Raw genomic sequence first — 22,452 nt, forward strand, 5'->3', positions numbered from 1 at the left:
AGCAGGTGAGGGGCGGCCGGCGTGTGGCACCGCTCTCCGGCGCCCGCGGGACGGCTTCCCCCGGCGAAGTTGGTCTCTTGTCACTAGCGAGCGGGCGGCCGGGGATTAAATGTGCTCTCAATTTTAAGAGCATTACATTAATAAAGAGTGATTCGGTGATTTTTAATTACTCTGGGAGCATTCGGCAGCCTGTTAAGAAGCAATCCTCTCTGGGGAGGTTTTACACGGGGGGGGGGGTGGGGGGGGGTCACCGCCCGGGCGCCGCCTCCTCCTCCAGCGGCCCTGGCGCGGCTTGCCCGCTGGGGGGGCCGGGAAGACCCTCAGCAAAAAGTGTTTGCTTCGGGTTCCCTCTAAAAATGCGTTGTGAGAGAGTTGCCGGGGGTGCGGCACGCGTCCGAGGCGGCGGCCCTGCCCTCCGCACCTGTCCGTCCGTCCGTCCGTCCGTCCCGAGGACGCGGCGGCTGTGGTGACGGCCGTGCGTGCCCGCGCAGGTGCCAGCCAGCAGCCGTGGGCGCCGGTACACGCCGCCGCGGCGAGCGCGGTGGGAGCGTGCCGCGGGGATGCGTGAAGTCACCGGCACAGCATCTCCTAGGAGCGGCGTGACGCAAGCGCCGGCCCGGTGCCGCTGCCGGCAAGCCCCAGCCTCTGCGTGGTGACAGCGTAAGAGTTTCGAGTCCTACGTCTCACTACGAATTAAAACAGCCGAGGGTAGCCGGGGTCTGGCCGCGCAGCAGGAGTTCGGGCTGGAGGGAGCGCGCCTCCGAGAGCGGCCGGAGCCTGGGCGGTTTTACCGCGTGGCGGGAGCCGAGGCGCCCGCGCACCGGCGGCGCGACGGGGGCGCTCCCGGCTCCGCACCGCGGGGCCATTCCGCAAGCACGGCTGCGCGCCCGGTACGCCCTTGCTGCCGCAAGAGCGGAACCTGCCCCTTTAAGACAAAGACTAAAGCGGCTCTGAGAGAGGACGAGGAGGATGTACACTGATTTGCGGGCTCACTTTTCTAAAAACGGCTACAGCTTCCTCTTCTCTCCCTCCCCCCTCTCCCACCGCAGCTCCGTAGTCCAACAGGTGGTCGCGGCCTCAGAGAAGGTGGTCGCGGCCTCAGAGAAGGAGAGTGCTCTAAACCAATGCCTATGAATAATCTCTCTCATATGAGTTCAAATTACAATCAAAACTATTTTTCATTTACATTTTAATGCATAAATCATGCAAAGCAGGGAGCTCCGCAGATGCTCCTGCAAGAGTGATGACTCATGCCCACCACATGTACGTTATTTACTGTTTGGGGATGGAGCTATGTTTAAATTAGGCTGGCTTGATAACATAATCTGGATGTTCTAAAGTGCTTCTCTATAATTATCATCTGGAGGAAATAAAGCATCGTTTCTTAAACCTAGTCTCTCTCCCTGACATGTTTTAATTCAGTCTTGTGTGAAACTACATGTTTTGAATATCTGAGCAGGCGAAGTGCACTTTCTGCACAGGTGTTGCACATGGAAAGGAGCGATTGCACATGTACTTATCTGATCAGGCAAGAATATAGAGTATGACTTTCTTCACATTAGCAAATTTAGTCACTTGTTTAAAAACTGTAGAGTTGAACAATTTCAAACAGAAATCAAGGTGCCCTGTCAGCTTGTGCCAATTTCTTATAGTACGATCTCATTACACAGCCATGTAAAACTAGGCTACGCTGTCCCATTGGGACTAATTCTGTTACAGACACCAAATAAAACTCCTTATGACTAAGTGGGCTGCTGTTATTTTTTCATAAAGTAATTACAGAGCACAGGAATAGTGGACCACCAGCTCATCCATTTGTCTTTTTCTTAAACGTTCTGTTGTATTGCTGATTCCTCAACTTCCCTAAACCCTGACAGGACAAGGGCAATAAGCTGTTCTATGCCCTATTTTTCCTTTTTTCTTTTTTTAAGCCGATGTTATCAAGGAAGCTTTTCCCACATGGACACAAAGATTCAAAGCCGTTCTGATGAGGCACTCGGGCTTCAGCCACTCCTTTTTTTCTGGGCTTCTCTTTCTATTAGAGTGACGCACGCTCACCCTCATCCATTTCATTGTTGTGAGTGACCAAAGGAAAAGCGATGGCCAGAGTCTCCTTTAAGTAAGACACAAATGATTCCGTACTACTTATGCCTGTTTCCTGAGGAGCAGTGCCTATGTGTCAGGGGAAAGAGCAGGACGGAGAGTGTTTATTTTTGTTCGACTCTTTTTAGAGAGAAAGAAATGCTGGACTTTACTGGCTTGAGCTTTCAATTGGCTTTTGGTCAGATCCCAAACCCACAGGATTGAAATGCAACAAACAGTAATAGGAAATGCAAATTAGGACAAGAAATTAAAATTAAATCCTGATCAGTGATTCTACCATCCCATGCTTACGCCAGATGCAGCAACCAAATGCTTGTGTCCCAACAGGCTCATCATCAACTGCTTGATGTTGTACGGCTCTTTTGCTGTAAATATAAAATAAAATCAATCTTATATTTTAGGTAGTTAGTAGACACTTCTTATTCTTTTTTAATAGCTACACATCTTCCTGCTCTAGCACTCCTGTCTCATATAATAAAAGCTGTTTAAAATCATGACTTCTATCACTGTGTAAGCTTCAAGTACACATCTTGGTATGGAGAGTGACGCCAAGCAGAACACGAGCGAGTGATTTAGCTATCACTCTTGCTTAAACGAGTGCTGGCACTGGTATTAGGACCAGGTTGGCCGAGTATGGCAGTGTTCCTGATTAAGCCTATACTACTTCAAAGTTTCAAATTTGAAGTTCTATACAAAAATACAAAAGATGGTTAGAATCCAGGCAGTGATTGTGTGCATAATTGTGGTACAAAGAAGCCTTGAATGGGAACCTCATTTGGGCCCTGGGATGATACCACAGTAAATAATACAATCATGAAGAATAGTATAGAGCCACTATTCAAAGATTCCTTTTTTCCCTCTGAAGTTAGAGCAAAGAACTATTTTAAAGTTCACGACATCTGAGTAGCTGATTTACTATTTTAGCTACTTATGGGCCAGCTCTGCTGGCTCACAAAAGTAACTTTGCTCACACGGAAAGTCCCACTGACTCCAGTAAGGACAAGATCACACCCTAGGCTTTACAGTACAGAACTCTGTGCTGAAGCAGCCACCTCAGAGGCCAACTGCTGTAACGATTTGCACGCATGAGTTAGGCATAAAGATAAGCATATGTGTAAGCCTTTGTGGGACTGACCCCAGATTTCTCAGGTTTTCATCACCAAAGATTGTACTTTGCCAAAGCCAACAAGGCTGTATTGTTCCATCCTTGGAATTTCACGCGCTTTCACCCTCTGTGTAGCTGTTAACATACATACAGCTTTTTTCCTAGGCCATGTCAGGAAATCTTAAAAATGCATTATAAGCGCAGAAGTCTAGCACATGTCAGTATCGGCTTCATTTTCAAAATGGCTAATTTACCTTTCTTAGTATTTTACGTAGTTTTCATTGGACTATTATGATATGAAATGCAGTTTCCACACAGTATTTGGAAAGAGAGGGTGTTCAAGAATTGTTTCAGCCACCTTTCATAACACATCTTTAAATATTGTCTAAAAGGAACTTGCATGGATTTTTTCTGCGAGGGACTTGCATGCTAACAAGGTACACCCAAGGCATTAGATCCTTCCAGATGAGAAGTGTTGACATCTGTAGTGAATTAACAATCAAAGTGCTGACTGCAAACAGAGAAGTCCAAACTCAGGTGGTTTGGACATGGCCCTGGCTACCACATGGTCCTGAAAGATCGCCAAAGATGGTTTTCAGAACTAAATGTCAAGGAAATGACTCAGGGACAGGCCTTACTGTTGCTGTCCAGGCTGTATATGTGTGAATATATATATATGTATGTATCATTTGCAAGAAGAAGCTGAGATTTAAAAAGTGGATGAGAACCAAGAACATTGGCATATGCTTCTGTAGACATTACTGGAGCCAGGACTTTGGAAAAGACTAACTACAGCATAAACATTTTATTATTGTTTTAATTAGCTGGGGTTTCCAAAAAGAGAAAAAGAAGATAACAGAGGTAACACAATGATAGCAGTGCAAGGACATCTAGCTATGTGATTTAGACACACACACAGACACACGCACACAAATATACACGTTCACTTTCAATCCCACACCTAGGGAAGCAAAATGGGTCACAACAATACACAGTGCAGATGCCTCTGCTGTGCTAGCTCATGGTAAGGGCTTGTATCGATAAATCCACCTCAGAACACACACAAATGTGAAGGATTGACATTAATCCTGTTATCAAGGAGGGAAGGACATTCACTCCGCCTCCCACAGAGCAGCCTACTGTGAATTCAGGATGCTCTCTCCTCCATTTGATTGCTAAGCAAGTCAGGCTGCAGCACGCCTCTCCCGTTCACATGCACCCAGCCAGCTGCTGTCCAGAAGGCAAAGACAGGAGGGCAACTGGTTTTGTGTAAGCAAATAAAGAAAACTGGTTACTTCTTTGTGTAGACAGTGGGTTATGCTACAACACTTGACATTTAAAACCCATTAACACTTGTCATAGAAATATTACACAACGGGTGGACTATCCCTCAATAGCTCAGTGAGGCCATCCCCAGCCTCTCTCTTCTACCTTTTGAACGCTTTTTGCTCTTTCACTTTCTACTGATTGCCTAGGAGAAAATGTATGATTTCCATTGTTCCCAAAAGGTTAATAGATTTGTGCTTGTAGATTGTGATACAATGGACTTGTAAAGCGGAGGGTGGAGAGCTGGAGCAGCGTTCCTGTCTGACATTAAAAGCAAAGGTATCTTTATAGTTTTCTCTAAGGGTGCCATTTTTTCAAAGACAACCCACCCTTCTGAATCATTCTGCGCACGGCAGAGAAGTTACCAGTTCCAAAAGAGTCAGAGTTGGATGGGACTGTATTACTTTGTGTTGATGGAGAGGGGAGGGAGGAAGGGCAGGAAAGGAAGAGGATTTGGCTCTACAAAATCCAAGTAGGTCTTTGTGGCCACAGTGTCCAGCCAAACCCTCCAGTTATGAAAAAAGAGATGCAGCTAGATGCAGTATTTGGACTTGGATGTGGAATCCTTAATAAGAGAAAAAAGTGATGGAAGAACAATTGCAACGTAAGTGGAGTATAAATGGGAAGGGTGAAGAGAAAAGAGAGCAAATGCTGGGACAAGTTTTATATTCTCCACAATTTACGGTTTAAATTATTGTACATTGCATATCAGCTAATAGTTTTTCCACAAGTTTCATTTTGTCACTGTTCACTGTCAGGGATTATTGCACAGACTTGGATGGTTGAACAGTGGCTACATTTCATTCCAAATATGGCTACACTTAAAGGGTGGGATTGTTATTGCTGAATTGTATCTTTCATAATTTTTAAAGACGTTGAGATCCTTGATGTGGAAGGAGCTACACAGATGTGCGATGACTGTATTTTACTGGGAAATATTAAACCAAAGCAGGGAGGGTAGCAAAGGTTTTCTTGTAGTTACAGCACAAGATTTTTGGGTATCCAGTTTTTGTTTTGGTCCCGTCCTGTCCCGTCCCCCCGGCCATTTATTCTCTCGGTACCCTTGACAAGTGGAACATGCTTTAGTTCAGCTATCCATGACATAAACACAAAAATATCTGGTCTCCCAGATGTGCTGTGGGACATATTGTTTGTAAAGTATTCTAAGGTTCTCCAGATGAGAAGGAATTTGTATTGTTGTGTTTTGCTTACTGCAAAACAGCAGGAGCTGTTCTACAGCTAACTCCCCCACTGCACGCCTAACTCCCTCATTGCAAGCTCTCTTTACAGGGTTTGGAGGGTGGTGCATGTGAGAGACGCATGGGACTGACTCACGTTTGTATTTCTTAGCTGGCATAAGTGACTTTGCAGGACAGTTTGTTTAGAATTTTGCTGGGAATATAAGTTAGCTTCGGGTTCACCAGTCTCCTTCAGTCCTCCTACAGCTGTAGCACATCTAAGGATCTGGTCCAATGAGGGAGAAGAGGAAGGCTGCTTTTCTTTGAGTCAGAAAGGGGTTTGTTTTGATGGGTGCACAAAATGAGATTTTCCCCTAATCTCCTGTGTAATTCATTCACGTAATCTCTTTGCAGGCACATCATATTAATCCTCGTTATTACAGAGAGAACCTAAAACATTGAAAGTGTCAAAACATACCGCTCAACAGAAGAGGCCAAGATGTTGGATCTCCCTACTCTTTATACTATAATAAAGATTTACACCATTTATGTCTTAGCACTTCACTGGAAATATTCCCTGAAGTTAGTATTCATAGAAAAAAAAAAATAAAAAAAGAGAAAGTGTCTGAATGAGAAACATGCAGTGCAACATCAAGCCATGCCAGCAAAGGGATTTTTCTATGGTGATGAACTGCAAAAGCTGTGTGAAGGGGTTTTTAATGTGAGCTGAACCTAGAAACTGAAGCATACTTTGCAGAGTTGCTTATGTTTTCTTTTATATCCAATCTCCATGGAATCTGTCGGTGCGGAGCAGACACACAGAGAAAATAAACTATAAAACTATCACATAAATAGGTTTCTCTTGCACAATATTCCATGCTCGCAGGTTTTAGATTGCCATCCTTGGGCTAGGATTTGCATACAGTAAACGCTATTAATGGGTATGGCTTATAATCAAAATCACCTGTGGAATACCAAGTGATTACATCCAAAACAATATTCTGTCCTCCTGTTTAGGATTTCTTACTGATGGGCAGGAAGAGGGAATTTTTAAATCCTGCCTGAAATGGAAACTGGGATGGTCACCTTCCCTCTGATGGCATGCTTCTCCCTCACTGGTACTGCAACCATTCACAGAAATATGTGTGAAGAGCCAGCGTACCAAACTGCACCACTGTTTTCACCAGGGTCCAGGATTTTCTAGAAATTTTCATGAGCTCGTACAGCATTTTCATTTCTCTGCTATGCACTGTATTATAGTCTCTTCGGTATTTTCTCCTTTGCAAACCTTTGCAAAAATGGACACACCAACCACAGGCAGTTTGGAAGACAGATATTTAGGTGACCTTCTAAATCGTCTGTGCCCACATCCTCAAAATTATTTAAGCATCAGAGTAAAACAGCTACGTATCCTTGAGGATCTGGGTCACAGTTGTATTAGAAACTGTCACCTTCACTTTGAAGTGCAACTTCAATAAAAATTTGCTTGCTTCATGCTGCTCCTTCCCTTGTTTATTTATACCAGACACCTTTTTGTTAGTGAAAGAAGGGGAAATAGGTTACTTTTTATCAGTCCCTTAACCATGCATTTGTGGGCCACTGTTTATTTTGAGAAAGAAAAAATATTTTGGGGGAGGCATACCTACATTAAGACACTACATATCACTGACAGAAAATGGAAGAAACCATATTGCTTGATGGGCTGGGAGCCAAACCCGGGGAGAAAGCGAGTAGAGGTGACCTGAGTACATTAGAAATTCCTTCTCTTTCTGGAAGTGCAGGTTGAAACTCATCCACTTCTGTTTCAGCTAGATAAATACTGCTCTGTGTGTCTTCCTACGGGAAGGGATTACAAGTGAGACTACTAAAACAAAGGTCCTTTTCTGTTCAACACAAACCTAGCAAGATGTGGTTTTGCTGTCCTTTGCTAAATGATGGCTGCATATCTATGGTGTTCTGTGAGCCATGACTGGTGAAATATTTTTCAGGATGAAATACATTGAAAAATATCACTGTCTGTAAGTAGTAATTACTAGCAATTTGATGTCAAAATATTAAGCTTGTATTTCCATAATTTTCATAAAAATAGAAGACTGTTTTGCATGCTGCTTTTGGGGGAGTTCTAATTTATTTTGGCTAAAGTATTTCTTTTTCCTTCTCACAGCATAAACTATATTTTTCCAGAAAGCATATCAGTCAGTATTGAGTCATACCCAGGTTGCCCAACTCACCAAGAAATGTCCATTGCGCTGCGTTGCTCACCGTGCATGAACAGGGAGAGCAATCTGGACTTCGGGGCAGAATGTGGTAGGGAAAGAGAGAAATGTCAGTCTTGGGGTAAGTGGAGAACAGAGTGTGGAAAGAAAATATGTTTCGGAGGGTCAAAAGAGAAGTGGGTAATAAGGGTTTCCAGAAGAAAAGGGAAGAAATGTAGACATACAGGGAGAATCAAAGAAGGAGGAAGAGAAGCAACTCAACAAAGAATATGTCAGGGCTTCTTAATACTGTTGCATTGACTCTCGTACTAAAGCCCTTTCAAGGCAGCCAGGGAGTGCTACCAGCATGGCTGCTCATGCCCATTGGAATTCTGGACATTCTCTTGAGGCAAAAACATGTGCAAAGAAAAACGTACAAATGAGTAAATAGCAAGAAGTCACAAATATTTTCAGAGCTATTTCTCAGTTTTGAAGGTAAACATTCACAAATACATCCTCCTCATCCCTCCCACACGTCAAGAGCTTGTCCCAGCCTCCTGAGGACCAGAAATGAATGCGAGGAATTGCAGAGAATCCAGGTAGAACATAATATTAATAATAATTATTATTGTTATTATATTTGTCTTTATTTTACACATTTCCAATATTTTTTCCTGACTCTTCTTATATTTTTATAGTACTCTTGTATGCATGTAAATGGATATTGTTTAATCAGTAGCTGTCACGACTTTAATTATAATAGCAATATTTGCTCTACAAAGCTATGTAAATCAGGCACATTCACAGTCTAATCTAGTATTTCCACATTCCATTTATTTGCAATATCCTTAAGAATCTTGTAAGAATTATTTAAACTGTCTCTGGTCTCCTCTGCTGAAAAATCACATTTGGCTGGATTTTTCTGGCAATTGAAGCCAGCCTGGGCTTCTTCACTTGGGCTGTTCACAGCCCAGTTAGTGATGCAAACATGAACATAAGATTTTCTGGGAAACTATATCTACTGTTCATTTTTGCTGCACAGTGGTAAGAAGAAAATTACACATTATTCTGTGCTTTTTCCTTCATTGCCAAGACTTGCCCAGAGTTTGAATGGACTAGGCAGAGTTGCTAACAGAAATAGACTCTTATGACAATGCTTGCTGTGATTGGAATCAGCCAGTAAAGACAGAGGAAGGGCCTTTTTGAATTTGTTCAAGTGGCAAACATGAAGGTAAGTATTAATAGCAGAATCTAATAAACCTTCACGTGACCAGCAACAATATCCAACTGTTGCAGCCTTTTAAACACACGGAGTTGCGGCAAATCTTGCAGTCTTGACCCAGGGAAAATTCCCACTAGAGTTAATAGGAACTTGCCTGAACAAGGACTGAACGACTGCAGACTTACAGCCAAGCCCTACAAGCCTTTTCTCATGACAGCATCCAATTAAAATTAATGAAGTAACTTGTTCAGGATCTCCCAGGGAAATGATGGGAGAGGCAGGAGTGGGGGGGGGAACTCAGACTACATGAGCCACTGCCAAGTTCCTTGATATTACGAAGTCAAGCATACTTAGAAAACAGAAATGCTGTAGAACAGTGGGAAATGCTAGCCATTAAAGTGGCTCCCAGGCAATTTGGCTGGGGTGATCAGTTTGCATATATATCACTACTGAGGTATAAAGTCCTGCTTCCTGGCAATATTTCTAACCTATCTCACAGGTAACCAGGTTTTATGATTAAAATGTGAGAGTATCTTATATTTTGTAAAGGAAAAGTATTATGCCTTAACATGCCACATGGACTCAATCTCTGTTCTCTTCACCTACACCATATTTCAGCTCCCCCTTGACATTTCAAAGCAGCCCAGAGATGATGCTCTTTTACACGCAGCTGGCTGTGCATGATTTTGCCCCTTGCCCAGCTCAAACCAGTAAATTATATTCTGCCTGTGACCAGCTCTCCTTGTCCCTCTAGCTCAGCCTCTGCACTGGATGCAGCTGAAGGGAGATGACATCCCTTTGCCGGCTGGCTAAGAAAGCAGCTGTTCAATCAACTTGCCATCGCCTATGGTGTTGGAGTGGCGTGAGGGGAATGGGGATTTGGCCTGCTATTTACAAAATAAACAAGTTTGCTTGCTTGTGTTGCAAATGCCACATGGAAGTCACTAAAACCAGGAAGTGTTTCAGAAACCTAATTTGCTTTTCCTTGTGTATGCCGTTTGATTACCTTGTACATTTCTTTCTGTTTGCAATAAAAATAGTTACTTTCCAGGCATTTTCATTTTAGGTCTCTCTCTAGCACTCAAATACCAATATAACATTTGAATTGCAAATACTGTTAGAAAAGTTTATTGAAGATAGTCACTTCCTCTGGAATTTTATGGATATATGCATCTATATCGTCCTAATGTTTTCAGTTACTATGAGGGTTTATTTTATCTGTCTTCCAGCAAGTGGCTTTTAACTAGCTCTGTGTCTCTCAGTGAGGAAGAAGGGATGAGCAGTACATTTAATGGACTTTCTCAGAAAACTGTTCAATCACAGTTTTTGAAAGAAACATCTGAGTATTGTGCGAGAACTTCAATGCGTAGAAAGACCTCTCCTTGACTAGACACTCGGTACCACCTTGTCTGACACCCATGCAGTTTAAATGATTCAAAAGAAGATTTTATAATGTAATTGCATCTTCTCCTATTTTTCCATCTGCTTCCCTCTCTCCCAGCTTACCTAACTCAAAATGAGGATCTTGCTTGCTGTGTTCCTTTATACACCAAAAGGAACAAGAAAGAGTGTCTGAACCAAAAACATAAAACACATCAACACACGTTTACAAACACCATGATGGTGCCATTCAAATCCCTGAACCCCAGAATGCAGTATATTTTCTCCAGTATGCTAGCTACTCGTGGAAACAGTACAAGAGGAGTTTAAAAAAACCAAACTCCCTAACATGCAGCAGAAGAAATTCACACAGGCCACTGATAAAGGCAAAATGGGTAAGGCCCCCATGGGACAAACACTTCTCCCAGGCTTGTTCCAGGGCAAATGTGAAGCATTTTCCCATTAGCAGGGGCACTGTTATCCTTTTCTGAAAAGGAACAAAGGCCACATTGGATTTTCACTCCCTTGAGCTGAATTTGCAGAAGTCTGTGCGGCTGTGCAGGTCCAAAAAAAAGAGCAAAAAAGGTCCCCTGATTGTAACGGAACAGCATGCTAGAGAAATAAGCGGGTCTTAGCTTTCCACTCAGCATTATGACCAGCATTTCAAAACAACTTATATTTCCTGGTCAGTAGATATTATTTCTTTTGGAAGCCTGTATATACTTATTAGACTTCCATAGCACAAACAGCTATTAAGGTAATACAGCAGTAGGCTAGTGATTTGTGTCTGTCCATAGGGTCTGGCTTATCTTTCATGGAAGTCAGTTGTAGACGCATAAAGATGGCGTAAACTTAGGACCTTTCTCACTTTCATACTGATTATGGTGGTGATTATAGTGATTATGGTGGCATTGCCTGTGATATGGTCAGGCAGTGAAACCATCCGAAGCCATGTAAGTGACAGGCCAATTTCATACACAAGTATATGACTAAACTGGCGTTTAAGGGCATGGGAAGATCCCCAGCTAGCTACTTAGCCTTCTCCGCTGTGTGACCTTCCTTCACCCTTTGTTACTATCAGCTTGTCTCTCTGGTTTCAGCAAAGGTACTGATGACGTACATCAACATAAGGAAGATTAGAAGAAGGCCCCTTGATTTTTCTCCATCTCTGTATTTTCCCAATACTGCTTTGACAAACAAAGAGGTTCCACCTGTTCTTCCCCCCCCCCCCCCCCCCCAATAAGTTGGTAGAATGCTGTCAGTTTAGTTGTTTTATGCTTGATGAGCTGTCAACAATCACCCAAGAGGGAAGAGGTCAAGAATCCAGATATTTTTTTTGTCCTAATGTCCCTAGATCCATGTGTCCAAATGCTATAACACAGCATAGATCAATTGCTCTCAGCCAGTGCCCTGAGAAAGAACTTTCTAATTTCAAATTCAAAGGATTGTGCTCCTTCTGCTGAAATCCATGAGAATACTGGTTTGAACAGGTGGAAGATACAGTGCTTGAGGAGCCTAATTTTCAGAAGTTTGGGGTTCCAGCTTTTCTCATGGGCTGGAGAAGAGAAGGCTGCGGGGAGACCTTATTGCGGAATTCCAGTACTTAAAGGGGGACTACAGGAAAGACGGGGGCAACCTCTTTAGCAAGACCTGTTGTGACAGGACAAGGGGTAATGATTTTAAACTAAAGGAGGGTGATTTGGACTGGGTTTAAGGAAAAAGATTTTACTATGAGGGTGGTGAAACACTGGAACAGGTTCCTCAGAGAGGTGGTAGATGCCCCATCCCTGCAAACATTCAAGGTGAGGTTGGACTGGGCTCTGATCAATCTGATCTAGTTGAAGATGTCCCTGCTCACTGCAGGGGCGTTGGACTAGATGACCTCTAAAGTCCCTTCCAACCTAAACCATTCCATGATTCTATGATTCTATGATTGGTTGAAATGGAGGAAGATACAAAATGCTGATCCTAAGACACCAGATCACCAATGCATTGTATGAATCATTTGCAGTGATGGAAAGGGGATTTCCACCCATTCACAGCTATCCCACTTGTGCTACACAGAGCATGAGCACCAGGCTTATCTTATACAGGAAATATTAATGTTGCTGTCAACTCAGCTCATGTGTACTGGCTGTCAAAGTGCACAACATTTTACATTGCATGATAGGCTGCCCTATATATTAAATAGCATTGTATCACAGTGTAAAACAGAAGAAAACTAAATAATAAGTTATGTTAAATGTTATTTGAAATTGTTCACAGTGATGCAGAAAATATGAGCTACGGATTAAAGTGAACAGAATGTGCTACTGTCATGAAGTCAATGCATGTAGCACATGCCACATTGCAACTTATAATTAACTCTGGCTATATTTAGGGAATATGGCATGACACTGTATGGATCATGAAGCCAAACAAAATTCCAAGTGTCTTTGATTTCCTGACAAGTGTTATTTTAGCAGTAGGATAACCTATTCTCCTACCATCTTACTGCATTCATTAATTGAAATAAATATTTTCAGTGTTATTTGCAGTATAAATGATGATACATGTTTTAATTTTGAGTTTGCTGCATTAAATCATGTCATTAATAGGATTTCCCCTCTCTCTGTCTCTCCTAAATGTCCCTATTTTCCCTTCAGGGTAAGTCTCCTGACCGCACTTTCAACAATACCAGATGGAGGAAGCTTCTATCGTTTATTAAGAAATATATTCCTGAGGTTAATTCCTTTCCTTTTTATAGTAGATACACATAAAATGCTGTTTCAGAGCAGCACCAATTGAAATACTGTTTCAGCTTGGAAAGATACAATTACTAATGTAGAATCAGCAGGGAGACCTACAGGCTACACAAAAATCACTATTTTTGGTAAGTCATACTCAACAGTTCAGTGAGTCTGCTGGTATATCTCCAGGAGGAGCTTACACTGTGTACTTCATCTACAGGCAAATCTCATTGCAGATCTCATTCTTTTTGCTCATGCGGTAGCTTAAAGTGGCATCACAATGAAAACAGATGTGAATTCAAGAAACAGCTGCCATGGCTTGTGTTGACTCTTTCTTCCTCTGAAGAACGTACACACTGTTCATGATAAATTCAAGTTTGTAGCTCACCTTGACTATCTATGACAAAAAGTTGCTAAGGTGTTGAATTCCTTCCTTCATAAGAAAAAAATTGCTTTGCTAAGACGTCAGCTAACCACAGCCTGGAAGCACAAATGCTCGGTGCATTGGCAGGCAAACATAAACCCCAGTGGCAATCAGTGAAGAGGTTAGGGAGAGGTGCCATTTTTGTTGAGACCAAAGGTGAGCGTGCAGCATTTAAAACAACCTGCCATTTTCATTCTTCCATGTAAGACCGGTTAGAGAGAAGAAAGAAGTTAGGCCATGTTGGTGATGCTTCAGTCTGAAAGAATTGAACTTTCCTTTCACTTACAGAGACAAAATAATATGACTGACTTCATTCACTTCATTTATGTAAGGTCTATGTGCACAGTACCTCAGCCTCTGGCAGAAATCAGATGCTTTATGCTCAGAGAGTATCTTTGGTGTATCATTGTCGGAGCACAGAGGAGAATATTACTCTAAGACATAGCCAACAAAGATTTTGTGCTTGCCCAGGGAAATAAGACACCAAAAGATGTACTGGGAGAATTGTCTCTCTGCTGATGCTGTCTTCTCCTACATAATGTTTCTGTAATTTCTGCTGACTAGCATTTAGTATTGTCTTCTGCCCTTATGATCAGTACGAGCCCGTTAAAATGTATGGGGCTGTGTTTGGCGATAGAAGGAGCTTGTTATTTGGTGAAAGTGAATGGAGCCTTTCAGTTCTGATTGAATGGCAATATTACTTGATACACTAGGCATTGTTAAACATAATTAGTGACCAAGAAAGAGAAATGCTAAATAATAGAGGAATATGAAAATAAACTGCAATATCACATTATTACCACGTTGTCTTTCAAAAGGAACATGACACTATATTAAATAGGAATCCAATTCATCCTTGATATTAAAAAATGTTGAAAAAACCCCATTGAATTGTAAACACAGACAATAGCACAGCTCCTTGAACATTTTGAGACACTCTGTTGTTTATTTGAGAAAGTTGATTCTGTTCTTGACATTTGCTTTTATATTCAAGGCAATAAAGATCTGGAAATCTGTAGAGGCAGTTTCTTAATAGTTTGGCTTATAAAAAAAATCCAAGAACATCCAGCCAGCTGAACAGTCCAACCAACAACATATGCCAGCTTCACTGCTAATTGCCTGTTTTAAACCAGAGTAGCTGAGTGTCTGCTACCTTACATTTTTACTGGGCTAAACTCAACATATTTTTTTTCAGTAACACAGATTGTAAAAGAAGTAATTCAGAATTACTGAACATTTTGGCTGACCAGAACAGAAGTGTTATCTTTCATTCTTTAATCCATTTCTTTAAAATTATATGTTGCCAACTTTGAAATAATTTTGCAGGCAAAAATTGGCTGCCCAGGGAAGTGGTTGAGGCACCATCCCTGGAGGTATTTAAAAGACATGTAGATGTGACACTCAGAGACACAGTTTAGTGGTGGACTTGGCAGAGTTAGGTTAATGGTTGGACTTGATGTTCTTAAAGGTCTTTTCTATAGAACAGTGAATCGCAGCATATTTCCAATATTTTTTCCCTTTTTAAACTATCAGCCAAGTCAGTGAAGAATTGTGACTGCTGGACAAATGCATTTCTGGTAAATAAATCATTAGTAAAATTTATGAGTCTGAGTCACTCCACTCTAGATACTGACTGTCATAATTTTCTAAGATCATTCTTTTGTCTCACTTTCATCTACTTGTAAAGCACTGAGTGTATATCTAACCTTGAATTATGTAATTGATTGATGAACAATCACTAACATTTCCATAATTTCTACTGCAGTACAGCCTAACATCCCCACTGACACTGGACTCCCATTGGGTTAGACTCTGGGCAAACAGAGCTAATCTCCCCTTTTAGAATCACTCATAATATGAGTGCTTAAAAAAGGTTAGAGTAGAAGAAGAAAAAGCCAAAATCTGCTTTTTAGAAGTTCAGTGCTGAGACAAAGGCAGAGTGAATGATTTCTCTCAAGTTTTGCAAGAAATCTGTAGAAGAGATCAGAAACTGAACCAACATGTCCTGAGGCCCTCTGTGGTGCCGTACTGCAAGACAATCCTTCCTGGAAAGAAAAGACAAACCACACTTATTATTTCACCATTTACTGAGCTCCAAATGTGGTGAAGCTGCTAGGCCAAGGATCACCTCTGTCTCCATGAGCATGACGGTAACTGCTCAGATGCTGGTGCAGAATAAGGCAAGAGTCTTCAGTCTCAAGTGAACTGAGGGGTTTTCTCAACGTAATTTGCAATGCGTATTGGTATATTGCCTTTGAGCCTAAGCCACAGATCCAGATCAGGCCGTGGTAGGCTCTGTTCAATCACAAACCAAATGAAATAGCACTTTTCTCAAAAAGCTTATAGTTTAAGCACCGCTGGTACCTCCAGTACCTGAATTGCTTATGATTGCAAATGAAATCAGGAGTGTATGGCCATGACATATGTAAGGCTTCATTATTTTTATAAATAAAGATAGGCTGAGAGGCGTATGAGGATCTGAGTTGTAATATGCTGATGAAAGGTTCTGTGTTTATATTCTCATATAAAGAAATCTCTTTGGAAGACATTTATCATAACAACTTCTTATTTTTTCCTATTCAGAACGTTATGTTCTTTGGGAGATTTCAAGTATTGATTTGCAATAAAATTTCCAGGAAGAAAGACACAAAGGAAGAAAAAATTGTTTTTAAAAAGAGAACTTACATGGAAATATGAGAGGAAGGAAAGCTATTTTTCTTCTAACTGGCATGCAAATGAAATGGATATAGTTGTCTTTATGAATATGTCTTTGCTAAAAGTAACACAGCTATTTACGAGAAAAGGAAAAATAAGATCATGAGGAAAAAATGAAGAGGAGATTTAGCTGAATTCTTACCTTTCATTTTAATTAACAAGAAAATAATCTGGTAAGATAATGGTCTTTGGATTCTAAATCCAAGTCTCCCACCACCACCCCAAAAAAATCTGAAATTTTTGCTGGCAGCACAGATTGTGTATAAATAAATTTAAATTAGAACACGTTTAGCTCTTTCTTAAGCAAACTTGCTTTTATTCTCTTTATTTACTGTCATTAGTTAATGAGCTAAGCCATATCACACATAGAGTCACACAGAAAGAGTGTGTTGAAAAGCTGTTTCAAGAAGGCAGATACTGTTCTATACTGTTCTGTTAGGCAGCATCTCACACTTTATGCAACAACCTTCTTATGCAACAACTCTACCTCACTAGCAAAAACAAGATCTGCAGCGAGAGCCACATTTCAGTACAGCAAGAGCCTTTTTCCAGGAAGAAGCAGGAGACTGGTCTGTTTAATTAATATTTGACACCACAGGTCAACTTTGTTTCCAGTTTTTTTAAATGCTTTGTGCAAAGTTTCTTACTCATTAAAAGGGCAGTAGCACCTTACGCAAATGTGCAGGAAAACCCCTCCACTTTCTGTTACTCCAGCAAAAACTGGCTACTTTCTCATGGGAAGTTTCTCTGTGTGATTGCAACAGAACACTTAGATTTCTAAAGAAGAGAAGAAAGTGGGTGAGATAGGAGCTTCAGAATAGCCAGGTTCTGAAAGAGCTTTCAACGTCCTATTCAGCTTCCATTAAAACCCCTGCTTTTGATGATTCTAAAACATAGAGGTCACTTAATAATAAAATTGCCATTTTCATCTCACTGACCTGAATGCTCATTTGTCTGCCATTATAGAAAAATAGTTTTAAGGAAAATGCTTAAAGAGCCAGCAGCTCATTTATGCTTGATTCACCACACTACTATAATCACTGGGTTTCAATCTGTATTCGCAATGGTAAGAGATTTCAAAGAAGGTTTCTGGAATGTAGGAAGGCAGGCTGTATGCTTGAAATCATCACTGGAAGTGTTTCCCAATGGGTTGTACCACCATTTGTTTTGAATGAGGTAGATACAGTTGATTCTTACTTGGGCAAAATGATAAACTAAATGACATCCTGAGGTCTTTTGCAGCTCTATTTTTGTGATTAACGATTAGTCTTTGATGGTGAGTCTTTCTTCCGGAAGCTGTACAAGAATATGTGTTTCTCTTGGTGTTCACATGCAATTCCAAGGCATGCTAAGAGGAGCTGGCATTACTCCCAGGCCATGGCTGAGCCGCTGTCAGGCCTTCCAGCTAACGCTGGGTAAAGCTGAGTCGGCACTGGAATAGAAAACCTTTGGAGAATACCAAGCTGCTGGGAAGCAGTGGAAAAGCTGGAAAATGACAGAACTGCTGTCTTCAGCATGTGACGGAACACCATGGTTCCAGTCACTTCCCATTATTGTTCAGGATATCATCATCCTGGCCATACTCGCAGCTGGCCAAACATTTCTTGCTCCCTAAGCTCCCTTTGTGATTTAATGGATAAAAAGACTGTTCGCTCTTTCTGTCCCAGCCTTATGCTCAGTACATGACTGAGAACAGACTGCTGGGAAGGAAGATCTGCAAACAGCTCTGGGGCAATCAGAGCTGCCCCTGTTTTTTATGGCTTTCTAGGAGAGGACACGTCTGTTAGCAGGCTGGAGCTGTAACACACAACACCATGTAGACACGCCTCAGCTGCCTCCAAATGAACCGATAAGTGTCCAAGTGAAGTACCAGGCTAAGGAAACTACATTGCTTGTAGTACAGAGAAAGGTATCTAGTTCTCTTTATACTACTGCACTGATATGCAATGAACAGTCAAGGTTGAAATCTACTGATCTTGTGTTGGGGTCCACTGTTAAACTGAGGTTGTGCCCCATTTAATGACAGGTTACTTCTGGGATGAACAGTCAGTGCTACACATTAAAAAAGTTTATATTGGAGCGACTGGAGTGGATCCTAACATAGTCTTCCCAGGTGACTGTTATAGTGTGCCCACTAGTATGTATATGAAGACCTGTGCCAGTTGGTGCTCTGTGACAATCTCAAGAGAAATGGCCAATATCAATGAAGAAAAGGAGATGAGCCTTGGTGTATAAATACTTGAACAGGAGTCCTCTCATCTGCAAAATGAGCATACTTAAACATTCTAGATGAAAGAAATATGAAAGCATCACTGAGAAAAATCCCTTTTGGATAAACAACCTCTGAAAACACGACACAAAGTATACACTAATCATCTCTTCCTAAAATGAAAACTGAATTGGTAAAAGCTTGACAAACAGCATTTAACTCTCTTACTCTTTGTGTGGATACTGCCAAAACTGAGAATTCAAACCCGCTCCTGCTCATTTAATGAAATTCTTGAGATGAAAAGTAAAATTCATAATAATGGTTTCTAGAGTTCTGCTGCTTGTGGTAGAAGCAATATTGTAAATTCTTGCATGCTTTCTAAAGGAAGCCTACTGTAACTGCGTGTCTCTGTGTGTATTATAAGTAAGAATTGTTAAATGCTCAGTTTTAAGAATCACATTCCATTAGATTGCTTACAGGAAACCTCATTTATGCATCTGCTTTTTCTTTCCTAAGAAAATACAAAATTAGGTTATGATGACAATATTTTATTGTGTACAAAATTAGCTTGATTACTAAATTAGAAAAGAATTCTAATAGAAACAGATATAACAATAGTTTGTCAAATAAAATCCTTATGGCTCCTTCTTCCTGTACTTACAAAATGAAGAATGATTAGCCACATATTATTGTAGCAGGACCTGTGTTGTTGGCTGTATAGTGCAAAAATCTTGATTTTATATGGTATTATGTATGCTCGATTCTGCCTATTAAACTTTCTCTGTTTTATCCTGATGGTGTTCTTTGTATATGAAAACTATCTGGAAATGGAGGATCGCAAGCATCTGTCCTTCATTTTTGTGTATTGTAGATTTTGATTTTATATTCATGTCACAATGGCTGTGACATGATTTCTGTGGATTAGAAGTTTGAAAGAGCTGATGACTTTTCACCACATATGCACATAATAAGTCTCTAAAAGGATATAAGGTACGAGGATAGTAGGTTCTGTTCCTACCTAACTCGAGGCCTTGACAAGTTAGACACTTAGCTGATGTGCTTAAATTAGAAACAAGGTCATGTTAGGCTTCCTACATAGTTAATTCATTTTTCCTGAGGGAGATGCAGCCCACCTATGATATGAATCACCCGCTGGAGGTGCATAGCATTCTTTATTGACTGCAAAGGGACCCTACGGTGACCTTGATCCAAATATAGATTCTTTAGCTAGGTAATTGAAGGTAGTTTAAAGGAATCCAGGACTCTCTAGATAGTTCAGTAGGTTTAGATTAGAGAGGGAAAAGAGGCAAGATGAACTGTGAAAACATGCTGAGTTTAAATAAACCAAGAACATTTGGTATTTGAAGTTTTGATAAGAAAAAAACCGCAATACGTTACAGAACTACTGTCCCTCATCCTTTATGTTCCATTTTGGCCTCTGACCTTCCATCTCAGACAAGAATCCAAGCCAATTAAAACACCCCACCCTCCCACTGTGGTTAAGACTGTTACTTGCTCAGGAACATTAGGACCACCTGTCTTGCATCAGATCAAACGTCCATCTCTGCCAGTACCCAATCTTCAACAATAGCCAGAAATACCTGTCTATGGGGGAGAACAACTATTGGAACAAACACGGTGTGACATTTTCCTGCAATATTCTTCCGATTTCTAACAGTCTGTGGCTCAGGGGCATCCTTTGTAGTTAACAACCTTCAATTGTATTGCCCGTATGTTAACCTGTCAAATGTCCTCTTTAAGTTGTGTAAACTGTCGTCACCCACAATTTCTTGGGGCAAGCAGTTCCACTGCTGAACTGCATGTTGCTTTAAGACTTCCCTTTGTTTCTTCTGATTTTGTGGTGTTTTCTTCACCATATCCCTCTGCACTCAGCACCAGGAGTCCTTGACAGTCCTTCCCTCCTTTGAAACCTCAGAGGGGTGAGTAGGTAACCGTCTGGTGCAAGCTTACAAGTGGCTGAAAGACTTGGGAAAGAGTGCCTCCTTCCAGGCTCAGGAGGACACAATTGCCCAGCAAGAAGAAGTGGCTAAAACACAGAAGGCCTCACAAACACCGACGCTATGGAAGAACAACATCAAAGGGAGAATGCTGACGATGGATCCAGTGCAAGAGCTTGGTAGCTAGCTAGAAAGAAACATTCAGAGATATGTTAAGTCTGACATATGGGAGAACTTCAAAAGAGGTCGTTCTGCAGTTGTAAGAGTTCCTGAGAGGACAGAGAGAACCAGCCTCTGAAACTAAGCCCCGCCGCCCCTCGTTGAAGAAGTTTTTACACTGTTGGAAAAAATAAAATTAATTTTGATAGGTTACTGTGTTCTAAACCAACATTGAATGCTAAACCTCAGGAAATGATTGGAACATTTTTCCAAATTCCCCTTGAAAAAAAAAGAATGCAGTTAGCCTGTGATAAAAAAAGAAACTATGTTAGGGAACACAGTGTATTAAGACAGCATTAAGACAATTATTTTTAAAGATTTAGGCAAAAGACAAGCAAGAAGAGAGATCAGACTTATCAAGGAAATAGGCTAAGTGTGGGACACCATGTTTCTCCATGAACTTCTCAGCCCAGCTTTAATTCAAAGTTGGTTACAAAGTGCATCTTTTGCAGAAACCAGAAAAAAGTTTTAGTATTTCTACTAGTTGTTTTTGTTTGTTTTACACCAAGTTCCTTCTAGTTGTTACAGTTGTCTACCTTACCAGTATATAAAAACTTAACCAGTGGCTGTGACTAACACATCTAGTAACATTTTGTGCTCCAAATGTGTGCTTTATTATCTCCTGGAATAGGTATAGCAAGTTTACTACATGGCTGAATGTGAAATGGTCCAGGAAGAGAGTAAAAGGAGTATTGACTTCCACAGGGTTCTTAGGGGAATGAAGTATTGGTAGGAAGGATACATTTAAATCATGTTATCAGTTACATGAGGTGTCTTTGGTTCCTCTAGCTGTAGCAGGGAGTTAATGACTGTTGGCAGGCACACCTAACTGGACAGATCAATACAGATAATTTGCAGATAGTACAACGTTATCTCAGCACCAGAGAGATTGTTTCCCTGCAGGAAAGCACTAACTTTGCTTCTGAAAAGGAGTGCCTGCAGAAACCCCCTCTGTGCCGTCCTGTCTGTTTCTGCGGCTCCACAGAGGCTTGCTAGTCCATGTGTTGGAAGCATAGCAGAAAGCCGCTTTTGCAAAACAGCACCATGTGATGTGTGAATAACCTGAATGATGCACTGATGGGGGTGGTGAAAGGAAATAAAGGTAATACAGGTTGCTGAGCTATGGAGTACTGTGATTTATATTAATCTAGAGCTTTTTGCTGTCTTTCTTTCATTACCTTTGATTATTTTCTTCACCTCAAATGCTCCTTCTTTGCTCCTATCTGTCCACGCTCTTCCACAGGCCCAGTCCCTTCTCCTATTTTCCCACCCCCTCTCACCTGAGATCTGAGATTCCCTGTCCCTATTTTCTAATCAGAGCTCCTCAAAACCGCTCAGATCTTGAGTATAACAATGTGGCACATGAAATGTACTAACAGGAGCTTTAATACAAAATTTTACGATTTGTGGCAATAGGTTTGTTTTTCTTCAGTCATTTCTATCTGCCTTTTATATGGGAATCTTTGCATGTAAAGTCTCATTGTGATGAGATACAGCTCCCACAGTATCAAATACCTCAGTTCAAGCCCAGTCTCTTTTACAAGTACTTATGTGCTCTGTTCGGCAAACATTTTATGAGGAAGCAATAATAGGCAGGAATGTTTTGACATCAATTAAAACCCACCGATTTTTCTTAGCCTCCATATTCTAAGTCCCTACAAAATGCTTGCTATTCTGCCATGAAAGAAA

This window comes from Phalacrocorax carbo, chromosome 1 (genome assembly GCF_963921805.1).
Source record: "Phalacrocorax carbo chromosome 1, bPhaCar2.1, whole genome shotgun sequence".
NCBI classification, from domain to species: domain Eukaryota; kingdom Metazoa; phylum Chordata; class Aves; order Suliformes; family Phalacrocoracidae; genus Phalacrocorax; species Phalacrocorax carbo.